The following is a 19,108-nucleotide window of genomic DNA, read 5'->3' as shown; positions in this document are numbered from 1 at the left end:
TGCTCATATAGGAGGGATAGGCTTAGATGCCCACTGCATTGAATGGCATATACAGTATGCAGGTGATTCGTTCATGGCCCTAGGCCAACGATAAATTAAATGGATATCTGAACAGAACAGGCAATAAATGTCACAATAAAAATGACACACCTTCCGATTAATGTGACTATTGTCTTCAATAAAGACCTCAGAGGCTTCAGCATTTTCATACATCAAGTGCCAGCCAGGCAGCATGGCATAGCTTATTAACCCACATCATGCCATACATAATGAGATCTGAAGCATATGCATAAAGGATCATGGCGATTTACTGCTAGGGTGACCCTTTTCACTAGATGTGAAGCTGGTGCGGTATAGCACAGTATAGCACATGAACCTCATTTTTAATGCACTGGCAGCAAATCTGCACCCCTTACCTTGCGTGGGGTGCTGCAGAGCCGACATCAGGGCCAGCAGCAGCATCAGCACAGCAGTCCATCTGGTCCATGTAGGTTCTAGGAGGGGTCCCCTCATTGCACCCCATCCTTGCGCCACCATGGGTAGGGGTCCACCAAGCCACTTGCCAGCAGGAGCCATCAGTGGGGGTAAGGCAACAGCCCGAAATACATGAGAAGGAATCACCCCCTCGGGTCACAGCAGCCCCGGATCATCAGATGTCATCAGTACAGTCCCCCCCAACCCCCCTAAAATCAATGCCAAGATCTCTTGGGTGCGCTGGCTGCAGGTATGCTAGGTGCTCATGGTGCTCCAGGTGAGCGATCTGGTGGCAGGGTGACCCAGGTGGACCTGTTCTGGCCAGCTGGAGGTGTGGTCATTCAGCGTTTCTGTTGCTCTGGGGATGCAACTGTTATTGCAGCTTAGAAACGTCTTTTCATTGAAAAAGAGATCACGTAGCAACCAGCTATAAAAAAAAACGCATTGACAAGAGCCGGAGCTGGCTGGGTTATGGGGACCTCTGCTGGACCAAGAGAGGCAGGTCAGGACTGGGACCTCTAGGGAGCTGTCAGCTGCGAGCACACCTAATGAGGACCTGAGGACATCCACTGTGAAGTCTCTGCCCAGCGCCGCAAATGGGGGCGACAAATGCTACCTGCGAATGTAGATCGTCCCTGCTGGACACAGCGACACCGACGCCATCTAGTGGTTGAATAGCGGTACTGACTGCAGAGGCGACGAACTGCACACTGGAGCGTGCTCAATGGAGGTAAGATAATTTCTGAAAGCAGAGACCCCGGAGAATAAAATGGTGGCAGTTGCAGTTTTTTATGTGACACAAAATCTGTGCAAAAGTTTATCAAACCCAAATTTGAAGTTAAAAAAAATGTATTCAAATGAATACATTACATAGTTACATAGTTACATAGTATTTGAGGTTGAATAAAGACATTAGTCCATCAAGTCCAACCTATTAGGATCTCATTCTAGGAGTACCTGTACCCCTGTATATTACGGTCCCTTAAGAAATCGTCCAAAAGTTTCTTGAACAATTCCACATTATTTGCTGAAATCACCGCCTGTGGCAGTGAGTTCCAGACCCTAACTGATCTTACTGTGAAGAACCCCCTTCGCCCCTTGTGCTGGAATTTTTTTTCCAATTTTTTTTCCACCAATTTCAGGTGGTGGCCTCTAGTTTTTGTAATTGAGTTAATTTTAAACAGTTTATCGCTAATGTTGCTACCACAATTGAACATTTTGTACATGGAGATCATATCCCCCCTTAATCTCCTCACCTCCAATGTGAACATGTTTAAATTTAGTAGCCTTGTCTCGTAGCTCTGGTCCTCCATACCCCTAATTAGTTTGGTTGCCCTCCGCTGTACTTTTTCCAACTCAAGGACATCTTTTCTTAGTACTGGTGACCAGAACTGGACCGCGTACTCCAGATGAGGTCGAACTAATGATCTATAAAGTGGCAAAATTATAGTTTGTTATTTTTGTGTATTGTTCAAATACAGTACCACATTCAGCAGAGGTCACCCGGCTAAATCTGATAAAATATGGTCCATCTGGATTGAATCCTCCTGTACGGTAGATGATTGTGTGAGCCCCATTACGGTGCTTACTAAAAAAATGGTGTCTCGCTAAGCTTCTATGTCCGGCCCCTCCTGCTGTATATACCGCTGCGCTGAATACTGAAAAATGGCCTGGATGGGAAGGGGGTTTAACACCGCGGATGTCAACTGGTTAAAGACTGTTGACAACATTCTTATGTTTTTATTTGTTGTAGGGTACTTTTCTCTCTTCCCTATCATTGTTTTGGCCTCTACTGAATTGTGACTGATACCTTTCTGCTGCGGGGTACACGCCGAAGAGCAGACATATATCAATCTTTCTTGATGATCCGCATGAGTCGGGGAGCTAGAGGGAAAGTTGTTGATCAGACAAATGTAACACTTTTGTTTTTTAAATCCTGAATTTTATTTTGATTGATGTTTTTTTTTTTCACAATATGTCTTTTATTGAATGTTTTTGTATAATACAGAACAATGAAAACAAAACAACCACGATACAAGTGTGGGGAACTTATGACAAAAAACGCTACAAGTGTCACATATGTAAATACCACCCAAGATATGTAAATTCAATGTGGCTTTCAACGGTGCTGGAAAGAGTGATATATTTTGATTGATGTTTTAAATGTGATGTTGAGATTCTGTGAAATCCATGTTTTCCCTAAAGTTGTGTTATTGGTGTAACGTAGGTTGCGCCTGTGATGGCACTATGTTAGTGCCTTTTGTGTATATTGTTATACTGCAAAACCAATAAGAAGATTTTAAAAAAAACCCACAGTACCACATGTTTAGGTAAAATATAAAATATGAGGTTGCATTGAGTAAAACAATACCAAACATGTCAAGCCTAAAAATTGTGCTCGCCCGTAGAATGGCGACAAACTTTGGTACCCAGAATTGTCCACAGGCGTCACTATAAAACCCTTTATTTGTCATCAGTTTGGTATGAACTGTGAATAAAGGCCCCCAGAATTATTGTCCTCATTCCGGCGTGTGGGCTGATATGTAACATGTGTCACTCAATCATTGTTAAATGTTAAATGGTCATTTAATGGAATAGATTTTAAAGCCAAAGGGTCAGTCTGACATCTGGGCAAACTTCATTTTCACTGGTAGATCAGCAATCGCAGTCTTCAACGTTTTTTCACTCATCAAAGCTCAGAGGGATGCAGACACTTCACCTATCCCTAGAACACTGAGACTGCTCAGATGGTTATAATGAAAGGCACACCCACTCATTCAGGAAAAGCTCTTAAAGGAGAACTACGGGGTCAGTGCTTTTCCCCATAGTTCTCATAATGGTAACGGGAGGACACAAACTAGCGTCCCCCCGTCACTCAAAGCTCAGTATACCGCAGCTACAGCTCGCGGTATACTGAGACACCGCAGCTGGGACGAATCCTGACATTACTGTCTGGATCCACCCAGCTGCGTGACAACTGGCTCTGCCTATCTAGAGGCAGAGCCAGCTGTACCCGCCCCCTCTCCCGTCCGTTCCGCCAGTCAGCGTTGGAGGATCGGAGCAGGGAGGGGGTGAATCCCTGCAGGAAGCTGTGAGTGACAGTCACGTCTCTCTGCAGGGAGAGGATCGAGAAGTGAGCGAGAGCCGGTATGTGTTCACTCACTTCCCGATCTATTGAGCCGACTTGTGACAGTTTCATTGTCACACGTCGACTCGAACTATGCGGCTGAGTGATTTTCACTCACCTCAATGTTCTCCTTTAATCACGTATAATGGATTCTGCTCCTCAATGTTTAACATTTTTATCTTCCTGCAGAATCAGCTGGTTCCATGAGCACTGGCCCCGATACCCTGTTTTAGGGGGGCTAATTTCCCTTTCAGGGTCCTATGGAGCCTCCCTTTTGTGTGATAGTAAGCTGTGTGTGTCTCCGCAAACACACAGACACAGCAAGACAAGACACTCCTCAGCTCCATACTCTCCGCTCCTTCCTGCTCCAAATTAGTAGATAGACATCGGCAGGAGTCCCTTGTATTCTTGTACTTAACAGGAGGTTCAGGGAAGCCGAGCTGATAGAGTTGGAGCTGTTTGGAAACATGATGATTGTAAGTGCTTGGGCAAAAACGTTTGCCGGGTGATTTGTTTGATCTGGATTCAGTACTGGGAAAAATAGTCGGAGAGTTTAATACTACTTTAAAACAGGACAGGAGCGTCTGCAGCTGGCTATGTATAAAGACGTGCGAAGAGGACAGAACTGCATCATTATTGTGTACTTTGTTTTCACAGTCGTCTGTAGCAGGGACAGTCGTCTGTAGCAGGGACAGTCGTCTGTAGCAGGGACAGTCGTCTGTAGCAGGGACAGTCTGTAAGTGACAGTCGTCTGTAGCAGGGACAGTCGTCTAACAGTGACAGTCGTTTGTAGCAGTGACAGTCGTCTGTAGCAGGGACAGTCGGCTGTAGCAGGGACAGTCGTCTGTAGCAGGGACAGTCGGCTGTAGCAGGGACAGTCGTCTGTAGCAGGGACAGTCGGCTGTAGCAGGGACAGTCGTCTGTAGCAGGGACAGTCGGCTGTAGCAGGGACAGTCGTCTGTAGCAGGGACAGTCGGCTGTAGCAGGGACAGTCGTCTGTAGCAGGGACAGTCGGCTGTAGCAGGGACAGTCGTCTGTAGCAGGGACAGTCGGCTGTAGCAGGGACAGTCGTCTGTAGCAGGGACAGTCGGCTGTAGCAGGGACAGTCGTCTGTAGCAGGGACAGTCGGCTGTAGCAGGGACAGTCGTCTGTAGCAGGGACAGTCGGCTGTAGCAGGGACAGTCGTCTGTAGCAGGGACAGTCGGCTGTAGCAGGGACAGTCGTCTGTAGCAGGGACAGTCGGCTGTAGCAGGGACAGTCGTCTGTAGCAGGGACAGTCGGCTGTAGCAGGGACAGTCGTCTGTAGCAGGGACAGTCGGCTGTAGCAGGGACAGTCGTCTGTAGCAGGGACAGTCGGCTGTAGCAGGGACAGTCGTCTGTAGCAGGGACAGTCGGCTGTAGCAGGGACAGTCGTCTGTAGCAGGGACAGTCGGCTGTAGCAGGGACAGTCGTCTGTAGCAGGGACAGTCGGCTGTAGCAGGGACAGTCGTCTGTAGCAGGGACAGTCGGCTGTAGCAGGGACAGTCGTCTGTAGCAGGGACAGTCGGCTGTAGCAGGGACAGTCGTCTGTAGCAGGGACAGTCGGCTGTAGCAGGGACAGTCGTCTGTAGCAGGGACAGTCGGCTGTAGCAGGGACAGTCGTCTGTAGCAGGGACAGTCGGCTGTAGCAGGGACAGTCGTCTGTAGCAGGGACAGTCGGCTGTAGCAGGGACAGTCGTCTGTAGCAGGGACAGTCGGCTGTAGCAGGGACAGTCGTCTGTAGCAGGGACAGTCGGCTGTAGCAGGGACAGTCGTCTGTAGCAGGGACAGTCGGCTGTAGCAGGGACAGTCGTCTGTAGCAGGGACAGTCGGCTGTAGCAGGGACAGTCGTCTGTAGCAGGGACAGTCGGCTGTAGCAGGGACAGTCGTCTGTAGCAGGGACAGTCGGCTGTAGCAGGGACAGTCGTCTGTAGCAGGGACAGTCGGCTGTAGCAGGGACAGTCGTCTGTAGCAGGGACAGTCGGCTGTAGCAGGGACAGTCGTCTGTAGCAGGGACAGTCGGCTGTAGCAGGGACAGTCGTCTGTAGCAGGGACAGTCGGCTGTAGCAGGGACAGTCGTCTGTAGCAGGGACAGTCGGCTGTAGCAGGGACAGTCGTCTGTAGCAGGGACAGTCGGCTGTAGCAGGGACAGTCGTCTGTAGCAGGGACAGTCGGCTGTAGCAGGGACAGTCGTCTGTAGCAGGGACAGTCGGCTGTAGCAGGGACAGTCGTCTGTAGCAGGGACAGTCGGCTGTAGCAGGGACAGTCGTCTGTAGCAGGGACAGTCGGCTGTAGCAGGGACAGTCGTCTGTAGCAGGGACAGTCGGCTGTAGCAGGGACAGTCGTCTGTAGCAGGGACAGTCGGCTGTAGCAGGGACAGTCGTCTGTAGCAGGGACAGTCGGCTGTAGCAGGGACAGTCGTCTGTAGCAGGGACAGTCGGCTGTAGCAGGGACAGTCGTCTGTAGCAGGGACAGTCGGCTGTAGCAGGGACAGTCGTCTGTAGCAGGGACAGTCGGCTGTAGCAGGGACAGTCGTCTGTAGCAGGGACAGTCGGCTGTAGCAGGGACAGTCGTCTGTAGCAGGGACAGTCGGCTGTAGCAGGGACAGTCGTCTGTAGCAGGGACAGTCGTCTGTAGCAGGGACAGTTAGTTTTTGCATGCCCTTGCTCAGATAGAAATGCTCTTTATTTCAGAATACATTTGGACTTAACTTCCTATAAAGCATGACAATCATCACTTATATACAGGATCTCACAGAAGTGAGTACACCCCTCACATTTTTGTCACTGTTTTATGATATCATTTCATGTGACGACACAGAAGAAATGACACCTTTCTACAATGTAATGTAGTGAGTGTACAGCTTGAAATATCAGTGTACATTTGCTGTCCCTTCAAAATAACTCAACACACAGCCATTAATGTCTAAACCGCTGGCAACAAAAGTGAGTACACCCCTAAGTGAAAATGTCCAAATTGGGCCCAAAGTGTCAATATTTTGTGTGGTCACCATTGTTTTCCAGCACTGCCTTAACCCTCTTGGGCATGGAGTTCACCAGAGCTCAATGAACCCCCCTCAATGAAGCTCAATGAACTGTAGCTCCCCAGTGCCGGCAGCACTCATGCAGCCCCCAGACCATGACACTCCCACCACCATGCTTGACTTTAGGCAAGACACACTTGTCTTTGTACTCCTCACCTGGTTGCCACCACACAAGCTTGACACCATCTGAACCAAATAAGTTTATTTTGGTCACATCAGACCACAGGACATGGTTCCAGGAATCCATGTCCTTAGTCTGCTTGTCTTCACCAAACTGTTTGCGGGCTTTCTTGTACATCATCTTTAGGAGAGGCTTCCATCTGGAACGACAGCCATGCAGACCAATTTGATGCAGTGTGCGGCGTATGGTCTGAGCACTGACAGGCTGACCCCCCCACCCCCACCCCTTCAACCTCTGCAGCAATGCTGGCAGCACTCATACGTCCATTTCCCAAAGACAACCTCTGGATATGAGCTTCACAGGTTGCCACTGGAGTCCTCTTCCACTCCTCCTTTGTCCTTCTTTCGTGCTTCCAAGATGAGATCAGACATCACTACAGTTCAATATGTTGTCATGCTGCCTGTCCTGTTTATTTATAACTAAACCATGCATGGTTCCAGTATTAAGATATCAAGGCACGTAGCACAGTGAGTGGCACCTGTGCATGCCGAGTACAAAGCAACATTTAAGGTCAGCTTGAATATTGAAGTAACCCTGAAACTGATCACGGTTCTGGCTCTCATTCCTCCACCAAGGTGAAAAGAAGCAAGTAATTTAGTCTCACATTAGCGCTAATGATTACATATCGTTATTCCTTTAACTTTCATTGTTAAATATATGTACTATAGTTACAAACATACATATTCAAAAAGGTTTTCATTTTCTTTACATTTATTGGATTTATGGGATGCATTTGATACATTGATGTATTTTTTAAATATTTAACTTCTTTGTTTGGTTTATATTTTGTATTTATGTGTAGATATTATTACTTTGATGACTATGAGCACTCACTTTAACCAGAAGGCTAAAAAAAAAGGTTTTAGAAAAAAAGCCACAGCGTGAGTAGAAAAGCATGCTGCAGAGTGGGACCCTTGCTTTCTGTGTGGAAGCAGCGGACTTTCTGCAGAGGTCTGACATTCTCCCTAAGTAATTACTAAGTAATGAGTTATAACTCATGAAATGGAGATGTCTGAGTTCAAATCCAAACAGTTTACACACACACACAATTACCAAAAGTATTGGGGCGCCTTTACACGCACATGAACTTTAATGGCATCCCAGTCTTAGTCCGTAGGGTTCAATATTGAGTTGGCCCGCCCTTTGCAGGTATAACAGCTTCAACTCTTCTGTAAGTCGTCCACAAGGTTTAGGAGTGTGTCTATAGGAATGTTTGACCATTCTGCCAGAAGCGCATTTGTGAGGTCAGGTACTGATGTTGGAGGAGAAGGCCGGGCTCGCAGTTTCCGCTCTAATTCATCCCAAAGGTGTTCTATCGGGTTGAGGTCAGGACTCTGTGCAGGCCAGTCAAGTTCCTCCACCCCAAACTCGCTAATCCATGTCTTTATGGAGCTTGCTTTGTGCACTGGTGCGCAGTCATGTTGGAAAAGGAAAGGGCCATCCCCAAACTGTTCCCACAAAGTTGGAAGCATTGTCCAAAATGTCTTGGTATGCTGATGCCTTAAGAGTTCCCTTCACTGGAGCTAAGGGGCCAAGTCCAACCCCCTGAAGAACAACCCCACACCATAATCCCCCCTCCACCAAGTTTTACACTTGGCACAATGCAGTCAGGCAAGTGCTGTTCTCCTGGCAACCGCCGAACCCAGACACGTCCATCGGATTGCCAGACAGAGAAGCGTGATTCGTCACTCCAGAGAACACGTCTCCACTGCTCCAGAGTCCAGTGGCGGCGTGCTTTACACCACGGCATCCGACGCTTTGCATTGCACTTGGTGATTTAAGGCTTGGATGCAGCTGCTCGGCCATGGAAACCCATTCCATGAAGCTCTCTACGCACTGTTGTTGTGCCAGTCTGAAGGCCACATGAAGTTTGGAGGTCGGTAGCTCTTGACTCTGCAGACATTTGATGACTTCTGCGCACTGTGCGCTTCAGCATGCGCTGACCCCGCTCTGTCATTTTACGTGGCCTACCACTTCGTTGCTGAGTTGCTGTTTCCAGTTGCTTCCACTTTGTTCTAATACCAGTAACAGTTGACCGCAGAATATTTAGTAGCAAGGAAATTTCACAAAACGCCTGAATCCAATGATTTGGAGGGGTGTCCCAATACTTTTGGCAATATAGTGCGTGTTTGAATGTATATATAGAATATATATTATAAATATGCATACATATACATATATATATATACACATATATAACACATGAGGTGCTAAAGGGGAGTGACCACGTTAACACTGACAATTTGGAATTAACCCTCTGCACAGTGCTATACACCCTTGCAAATTTCTAGCACCCTATTGCACAAAAAACATATGTTCCCATATATTGCATATACATAGACCTGAGTCCATAGCTCTCCTATATGTCCATTAAAGAATAAGAAAGTATTTGGCATTTTGCATGGTAGAGAAGGGACTGGCCAGAGAGAGATCACTTTGATGCGGTCGGCCAGCTTGACCATGTATTGCAATATATGCCAACCAAGAATCTATTATTTTATGCAAACATTTCCTAGAAATGTGTAAGGACGTATAACAGTGTGCACGGGGTCAATGCACAATTCTAATTGCAATGGGTCTCATGAAAAGCTCAAGCTCCCTGCTGGTTAGAGAGAGCTCTAGCTCTGACAAAACAGGAGTTGAGCCAGACCTGTGCAGAGAGACCACTCCTTCCACACAGAGAGCGTCTCTGAAGCATGCTGGCAGGGTTTACTACTTAAGAAAATGAACTGCGCACTTTGCACACCTTTTGTTTTGATGCCCCTGGAATGTAATAAGTGGATTCAGACTTTGTGAGGGGGAATGCAAAAATGTAGAGTTGTAACCAGGTAAGGGGAAATCTTCCAATGAGGATACCTGAGCAAGTGACAACTGTCTAAGGCTGGCCATACTCCTATCAATTTTTTTTTGTTCAACCCTCAAAAAATGGATCCGATTCCTCCATCAACACAAACAGTGTGTCGATCAAGGAATCTCCGCTGTTTACATTGTATTCAGAATACTCGTTCAGAGCGGGCAGCTCATTGGCTGCCGGTTCTGATCGTATCCAGCCACCTCCTTTGATCAGCTGATCGAGGAATGGCGGCTGAAAGGGAGCCAACAGCCCCACACACTGTGCGTATTTCGGCTGGTATATTAAAAACCGGCCAAAACTCGGCCAGCGTATGGGCACCTTAAGAGAGGAATTACATGGTAGAGATTTCCTCTCACCTCTTGTCGTATCTCTGGGGGACACAGTACACAGAGAGCAAAAAAACATTTCCCTACTCTAAACGTAACCTAAAAGTAAAAAAGTAATGTTTGGACTATAAATGCACTTTAGGATAAGAACGAAGGACTGACTACATAGAAAATAAATCAGATTTTACAGTCAAAGTGTATCTAAACCCTAGAAGAAAAATATAACATATTGAAGCTTATCATTCCTTAGATGTGATGGCTGCATTCGTTTTCTTAAGTTTCTCTTCCCCTGATGATCCTGCCAGTAACACACTTCCTGTCCTAGGGCGACTTAATCAATGTACTGTATATATAGGGGAGTGATCTGTAGTCAACAAAAGAGAACCGGGCCATACTGATATCCTTATTACACATTACAAATTTTGTCCCGTGCCTGATGAACCAGCTAAAATTCGCACAGTGGTGCCGTTATCAGCAGTCTTCCGCCCGGCAACCCTCCATCAGCAGATCGAAGAAGCAGGTTGGAAAATCTTCGGCCGAACAGAGCTTCGCTGCAATACCTGCTCGGGTATATTGTATTATATACAGGTGCTCCTCGGGTTGCGATCAATCAATTTTTCACATTTACGATGGAGTTTACTGTATAGTAAACTCCGAGTTATTCAGCACCCACGGATCGGTAGGTGCCGGATAACTCTAGTGTCTGGTTGCTGGAGAGTTAATAGTAGCTCTCCATCAACCAGCCCCGAGGCGCTCCGCTTCCCCCTTTCACCTGCCGGCTCGCTTCTGCAGCTGGCAGTTGAACGTAAACAGCCAGATACAATAGCAAGCCTGCTATTGGCTATTTCAAATTGTAATAGCCAATAGCAGGCTGGCTATTGCACCCGCCCACTGAGCAGAGGAGTGGACCCGAAAGAGAACTCTTTCAGGTCCACCAGTCCTCTTAGTGGAAGGGAGATTCAATAGCTAGCCTGCTATTGGCTATTATAATTTGAAATAGCCAATAGCAATCTTGCTATTGACTTCCATTGTGCACCATCTGCTGCCGACCACCGCAGATAGCACACTCCTCTGTTTACGATGGATTTTCCGGAATGTAACCCGATCGTAATGCAAACAGCGGGGAATTCGTCCATTCATGCGGTTCAGAGTAGATGGAGGAATCTGTTAAATTTTCTTCACGCAGCCTACAGGTTGGATGAAGAAAATGATATATGTGTAAACCCAATTTTAGGAGCTCACTGCATTTCTGGTGGGATCAGCAACAATTTTTCTATACTTACCGAACAGATAAAACGAAATGCTTCCAACAATAAATGGAACAAATAAGGTCCTTTTCTAGAGGTTACATTCACATAGGAGCGTCACCTTTATTGCTGACTTTAATTCCCCTTTCAATGATTTTATTAGTTCAACGCAGGAAGATAATATAACGCAGATTAAAAAACAAAAACAAAGGATAGACAATAAAATTGCTGCAATATATATTTTAATTCAAAGTGAATTTAGACAATAATACACCATAAATTCATATTTTGACACTCACCAAAATAGTAACCTGGAAAACCCGCTTTTTGTGACAAAGTACAGAAGCCTTGGTCACATTGAAAATCACTGAGAACTAGAGAGAAATACTATCGCAAACTGTAACGAGACATACATCCATAAAAATGTTTCCCAGTCCTCATATTAGAATATTGCACAGTGCAATTGCTACATGGCAAACTAGTGTAGCATAAAATAAAATAAAATAAAAAAAAGCCCAACAAAAACAAAAAAAATGAAAACAAATAATGATAAAAAATTAAAGCCACAAAAACTACATTTTTTTTTTTGTTAAACGGTAACAATTCAAACTTTGTCAAATCAAAGGAAATGAAAGCTGGATTTCTAAAACAGTCCTACCACTTGCAGTATGAATTAACTTGACGCAAGCCAAAACAAATATAAAATCACAAGAGCAAGTAAATATGGAGTTAAAAACTAAAACCCAAACCAAATCAGTTAGTGCAGTAGCATACTTAATAACACCCTGAATGAGTTAATATCTAAATACAATGAATCTGTAAAAAATAAATAGGAAATTGGTTGTGTAGAAGCACCTCTGCGGCTACGCAGTGTTTTATTTCAAAAGAAGGGTAGGAAAAAAAATTAGTTAAAATCAGAATTACAAGTTCTTTGTCCTTAGGTGAAGTAGCTCAGTGATTGGTGGTCGGCACCACAGCAGCAGCAGCCAATCAAAAGCGATTGCTCACAACAGCTGCTGTAAATGACTTAAAAAGGTTGTTAACAATTGAACCTCTTCATGGCAATATGAGCAGCAGTTATATTAAGACAACGCATGATTATCGATTTCAAATCCAGTGGACGACTTTAGTTTGCTCCTTTTCCACCTCATTAACAATAAAAGTTACTTTACCTTATTTTTCATATAGAATAACTTTAATACTACCACAGTGTTGCAATAACTTCATTACAGCATTGATACTCTAATGACCCCCCATGTAAAGTACCAATTACCTTTGCCTTAAGACCAACTTTGGAACATGATTGAGTACCTGCTGCTAATAGAAAATCTAAGGCCGTTATTTTGCTTTTGAGGTCCCTCAACACAGCAATGCCACATGATATTACTGAGCTAAGTTTAAAAAGTGACAGGTCATCACAGAAAACGGTTGCAGCACCGAACCAGAGAGACGGGGACACTTAACAGACCATACTCAAGCAAAGTCAGCTGGACAGAGCTTTACCATAACAGATGGCAGCAGGCTCTGGCAAGGATAGAAAGGGTCGTGAGAATCATTAGTGTTGGTTAGCATTCCATTCCTTCCCGAAGGGTATATTGATACGAGGTAAGAGTTGAGAAATTAAATGATCAGATAAATTATACGGAGTGTTTGAAAACTTCCCCATTCACTCGAATGAAGACATTTTTCCAACACACACAGGAAGAGTAGGCAGTCATCAGAAGTGAATGATGCTTGCCCTTTATTTAGGGCCTGAATCAGCAAGAAAGACTCCTTACTGCCATCTACCCAGGAGGATCAGTAATTTCAAGTGCATTCAAAGAAACGTGGACAACTGGTCAAGGCTAACATGGAAATATCCCCTCTTCTCTAGCCCCCTGCCCCTGAAAACGATAGATGGATTAAGGCAGAATGGGGCCCTAGGCAAAGCAGTAGCTTTGAAAATCCCCCCGGCCCTCTCTCTTCAATTGATAAAGAGTGCAACAGGTACAGAGAATTTGCCATACCTGGCCTGCCCCACCACACAACTGCCCGCAAGTGACGTGACTGGTGCAGAGCTTTGAACAATTGCACTATCCCCCTGGCTTACTGCAGGAATATGAAGGTAGTAGCTGGACCCCCTTTATATCCGCTGGTTCCCTAGACTCAGCCAGGTTGTGTGGTGGATAATGCGGCTTTGCTCAAATGGGTTTCCTTTTGCAGGTATAATTCAGGTAAAGGGTATTATTGTAACTTATCCAATCGAATGGTGCTACTATGAGCTAAGCTAGCCATACACAGCTCCTATCATATGCAGTCACCGGTAGGGTACTGGGGCAGCCAGGGCTGCTTAAATACAAAAAAGTCAACATAAGAGATTCCTCCATCTACACTGTTTAGGGTGGACTGAGACCCCATCTTTACCTGTATGGCTAGACTAACTTGGACAATGAAACCCTGATAGACTAAAATCAAATAAGACAATCTTAAAAACATCAGCCCTTCTGCTGCTTCCAAAAGAAGAACTAGGGGAACTAACTTATCTGTGTTAACATATGGCGGCATTTGAACCTATTAAAATAAAAAAAAAACCCTGTTAAGAGTTTCTCTACTATTGGCTTAAACTATTCAGCCAGTTACTACCTTCGACTCATGATCCTGAAAAGCCAAACTCTGGACAGTCACACTGAGATGGACTTTGCTATTGCTGCACCATCGATAACCATACCCTTCTATGGGTATCTGCAGTGCCGAATCCTTCCTGAGAATCCATCCATCTGAATACAGAAGGGTCTTTCCTACTGAGATCTCTTAAGATCACAGAATGAGGAAATATGCACACATGAGCTCTTACATTGGTTAATTTCTTCAAAAATACAACACAAAAGCCCTTTGAAGAAGAGACATGATTGCCAAAAGGAAAAGAGGAACGTAAAAATAATGATCTCAGATTTTTGGTTATCTAACATGCCTGGTTTCATTCCACAGTTCACTTCTTGCTCTGCTTGTCTTTTAGTGCTGTGAAGGTGGTGAGAACGTCCAGCTGATTGCCACTGCTGGCTCTTAACCCTTAAGCAGCACAAGGAAAATGCTACTGTGTTGAAGAAGGTGAATGGGCAGGCTGAACAAAGATCTGAACAGCTGACAGCGTGTGGCTTTCCTGTCCTACAGCTCAAGGAGGAGACAATCAAGAAGAACAGAGAGCGTTTCCTTCTCTGTGTATTTGGTGCTGTATTCTGGCTCAGTTTATTCGGGACAGTCCATTTAATTTCTTTTGGTTTTCTTTTTTTTTTTCTTTATCTGGCTGCAGTTTGCAAGCGTGTAAAGTGCTGTACACAATGTTAAGCTAAACAAATTATACAGATAGTACATACATACATTTCAAAAGATTCGGCCAAGGCTTTACTTATAAACAGGAGTACAGACAGGATACCTCATACTCAATGCAATGACTGCAGCACAAGGCTACAATTAATGGAGAATTTATGACTTTGTTTTCCAAGATTGTCCCTCTTTGGCACCTGCACAGGAGCCTTGAAGAATAAGGAGCTATAGAACATTGAACTGAAGGAACAGCAAACTTAGATGGCTGAGATTCACGGTCTATGGTGAATGCAATGTCAGTTTGTAGCCACACACTGTGCTTACCATAAGAACTCATGCAATTGGAGAGTGTCCGACTTAATCTATCCCACCTACACACTCGGGAAAGGGGGAACAATGTGTATTGGACTTTCCTTGCCACAACACAGTCATGCATTGTCCTCTCTAGACAGTCACTAACCATCCACAATCTCTGAAAACTCCCACAAACAAAATAAAGACCGACAATTGTTACATCAAACAGTTCTCAAGTGTAACAAAACTGGGTAAGGTACCTGCACTGTCAAAGCAGAGTTGACCTTCTTAAGCTATGTATAGACTGCTTTTCAGGATGTGGCTTCCATGTGCCATACAGTAGATGTGTTCAGCATGAGGTCTCCAAATGGCTAACTGTAGCCATTCTAAAGATCAATGATCAATATGGTCTGTAAAGACTGTTCTGTGTATTACAATGAACAAATCACAGATAAACAAGCAACCTTCCCACCCCAGGTAAAGACAACAGATGTGACCCAACATAATAGGTAATGTTGACTTCTACTGGATTATTTTGCTGTATATTGATTATGGCTGTAGGCCCATGAAAGCCACCATATTGTCTGCTTATTCACAACCATAATCAAAAAGCCTCCGACATCCTCACTCAACAAGCAGCTACAGCGCTCAACAGACAAGCACCAGAAGACCCTCCAGGGGCCCCCATGGTCAAACCTACATGATCAATGCTCATTTATCTGCATAAGCCCGTGCTAAACCTACACTTGATATTACTGAACTGGTACCTGACCGTGGGGAAGTCCACCAACATAGCATCCTTTCAAACCTAAGCTGCGCCACCACAGCAGTAAAAGGCTCCACTGTAATAATGTTACTTGCACATGGGATAACGATGGATGATTTTTCAGAAATGTTCACAGGAAAACTTGCTGCTACTTTTTTTGCGTTTATAAAGTTCGAGATGTTGCAAATATTGTTAGGCATATTCACAATGTATACATTACAAAACAGATTTGCCTCGACAGCTGTCATTTTATACCATGGTATGATGATACCAAAGATCTTCAAATGGGACATTTATTGGAGATATTAAACTCTTCTTAGCTTACAAAAGAATCAGCAGTTCTTTTTTAGGGTTGAATGAACCCTAAAAACACTATTTTCAGGAACGTTTTAGGCAGGACCAACGCTTGGGTACAGGGGAATCTATGCTTCATTATTTCCCATGTTCTGTTAAGAAGTGCAGGAGATGTTAGCACTAGAGAATTAATTCTCCAAAAAATGGTACACCCACTGACCCTAGACTGATGCAAAAAAAGATGGGTACTGGGAAACAAATGGGCCAAATGGCAACTGCTCTATTACCTGTACTATATCTATATTAACCCTACGTCCATGGGAATTAAAATGGCCTGTTGTACAAATAATTCATGTTTTTTTCCTCACATATGCTATAGCCTATTTTCCTGATCTCTGTAATTAGATGCACAGTTGCATGGAAAATCCTGGCTCTTGAGTTATAGGTGCAAATAGAAGCCTGTCTGCAAAATCATTCCTCAGACAAAAACTATCCGTTGCTATAGGATGTCATTAAGCAGCGGACTTACCCACATCAACTTTAGAAAACTAATTTGTGGGTCTGATTCCTAACCTTCGATAGAGCTAATTCTGGGAAGAACAAATTCCCGACTGTTTTTTTCCCTAAACAAAAATCCTAACAGCAGAAATGAAGCAAAGATGACTATGGACGCTGCCGTTCCTCATAATGTAACACTAGTATCAAAATACCACTGAATTAAAAAGAACATTCCTGAAGTTGTCAAGCAAATACACTGCTGTACAAGTCTGCACTCTGCAAATCCATAATGGTGATAAAAAGGAAATATTTGCAACATCTGCAAGCCATATCGGCTTGACTATCAGCTTTCCAAACCCTTGGCTCCTTGGCTGTTTTGAAACTTAAACGGACACTAAACTCAGGAGTTAAATCTTAAAAATGCATTCAACTATCTAAACTATTAACAAAAATGTATCTTATTTGTGTATCACTCGACTGTAGATCCTCAAATCATCTCTGAATTGGTGTATTGGAAAGTAGCCACCGCTCCAAGCTCACTCCTGAGATGGACTACAATTTCAATACAAATTAGTAAACTAAACATGAGATTGTAATCTACAACAGCACTAATCTCCCACAGTGTTTACATCCTCCAGTCAGAAATTGGTGCCGACACTGTCCTTCCTTCTGGAGGGGGGCTACTTTTGTTCCCCATGGTCCCTGTGTGTGTTGAAAAGTAGTCACCGCTCAAAGCTCGCTCCCATTATGGACTACATTCCCGATACAAATTAGTAAACTAAAACACAAGGTCCATCAACAGAGCGAGCAAGGAGCGGTGACTACTTTACAAAACACACAGGGACCATGGGGAACAAAAGTAGCCCCCCTCCAGAAGGAAGGACAGTGTCAGCACCCATTCAGAAATGATTTAAAGTGACATTAAAGGATATAAGTTTCCCCTCCACCCAATGTTAGTGTAAGAAATTACCTTAAATGATACCTCTTAATCCGATCATCTTCTTCCTTATTGTCGTTTTCAGCTGTCCTCCAGCGCTGGTACGGGTCTCCGATCCAGCACTGAGTCCTCTGTCCTCTTCTCTCGTGTCCCATGGAATCTGTGCGGGTGCATGCTGCTCCATAGACTTACCTTGTGTCTCTCCTCGTCTCCCGGCCAAACATCTGAACTGCGCCCCAAGATCCTTTGCGGCCGCCCGAGACTCCTCAAATGTTTGGATGGGAGCGCGCGGCGAAGACACAGATAAGTTTAAACCTGTTTCAAAGGGTTTTCTTTTAAGTGTTTGCATATATCTACTACTTTCTAGCAGTAGATATATGCAAAAACACGCGAGGGTTCAATAACCCTTTAAGGATTTGAGGATGTACAGCGGAGTGATACACAAATAAGATACATGTTTGTTAATAGTTAAGGTACTTGAATGAATTTTTAAGATTTAACTCCTGAGTTTAGTGTCACTTTAAGAGTCCCCTGCTATGGTCAGTTGTACACATATACCAGGTCATAGTATGTTGTCATCTGCAGTTCAACAACAGCAGGAGAACCTCAGGTCGGAGGATGCGGATTTGAAGAATGCCTCTTAATTATACCAGTAAAAAAAAAATAAAAAAAGTTTTACATCAATGGACATAATGCATAGCGGTATTTAGAAGAAATCTTGTGGTGGGGAGGAAAAAAAATGACCTTTAGTGATAATAAACAGGCTCTCTTTTTTACTCCCATCTTGTAAAAAAAAAATGTTTTAACACTGTAGAATTATGAATTTTTCGATATATTTAAAAAGTCTTGTTTTAGGCACATTCTTGTTTTAACATTCATTAAATAAAACACTGCTTGTGATAACACCACCCAGTACTAGAATGGAGATGGGGGGGGAGACAACCCCAGCCCCCACCAACAGGAATAACAGAATTGAGAGTTCTTATAGCTTATGGACAGTTGGGCAATTGCAGTGTATAGTGGTGTTAACAAGTTAAACAAAGGCTAAAAATCCCCCAATCTATCTTCAGTCTATTATATTTTCATTATTCCAGTCACTGGCTAATCTTCTCTATAATCAGATTCAAAGAAAACTATTATAAAAAAAAAAATGAAATCAAGCCTGCAAGATAAATTTTTTTCTCTTAAAAGGTATACACAACAGCAATATGAAAACATTAAAAAATAACTTACATTAATACACCCACTTATATGCAGTAATGAGCTCAAATTTATGAATATATAGAATACTGATGCAATACACACACCCCAAAAAATAACATATGCAATTAGGATCCATAATTTACAATACAGTAGTTACAAAGAAGACACACCAAAACATTAAATGCAAATTAAAATTAAAAAATAATAAAATCAGACAAAAAAAAAACTCCCACTATTACTTTATATATATCATTAGACTTAAAACAGGAGTAAGGCGGCTAAGTATTAACGGGATATGAAGCTAAAGTTCACAGCTATCGAAAAAGTGGCGTCTGTTACATATAGCAGCTCATCTATTATACATTCAAGATAAATGATAAGTTTTATTACTTGCCCAAAGCTAAAAACATTAGTCTTAATACCTTTTTTTTTTTCTTAAAGCCCACCACTAGACTACAGTATAATTCAGGTCTATGCAAAAAACGTAGCTACCTTTTGTTTATATAGATATTTTTTTTATATATATTCCATTTAAAGAAAACG

At 43.8% G+C, this 19,108-nt stretch overlaps 1 long non-coding RNA gene across 1 annotated transcript in view; it reads left to right on the top strand.

The window, feature by feature from the left end:
• Nucleotides 1-2,628: 2,628 nt before the first annotated feature.
• The window catches only part of LOC108796427, a 17,007-nt gene continuing 527 nt past the window's right edge, over nucleotides 2,629-19,108 (top strand). Inside the window, exons 1-2 of the long non-coding RNA XR_001941800.1 lie at nucleotides 2,629-2,639; nucleotides 10,538-10,543. This is a non-coding gene — a long non-coding RNA (uncharacterized LOC108796427). The remainder of the gene's footprint in view (nucleotides 2,640-10,537; nucleotides 10,544-19,108) is intronic.

Source organism: Nanorana parkeri, unplaced genomic scaffold (genome assembly GCF_000935625.1).
Source record: "Nanorana parkeri isolate BGI_ZX_2015 unplaced genomic scaffold, ASM93562v1 scaffold30, whole genome shotgun sequence".
Taxonomy (NCBI): domain Eukaryota; kingdom Metazoa; phylum Chordata; class Amphibia; order Anura; family Dicroglossidae; genus Nanorana; species Nanorana parkeri.
This window is presented reverse-complemented; position numbering and strand designations above follow the sequence as displayed.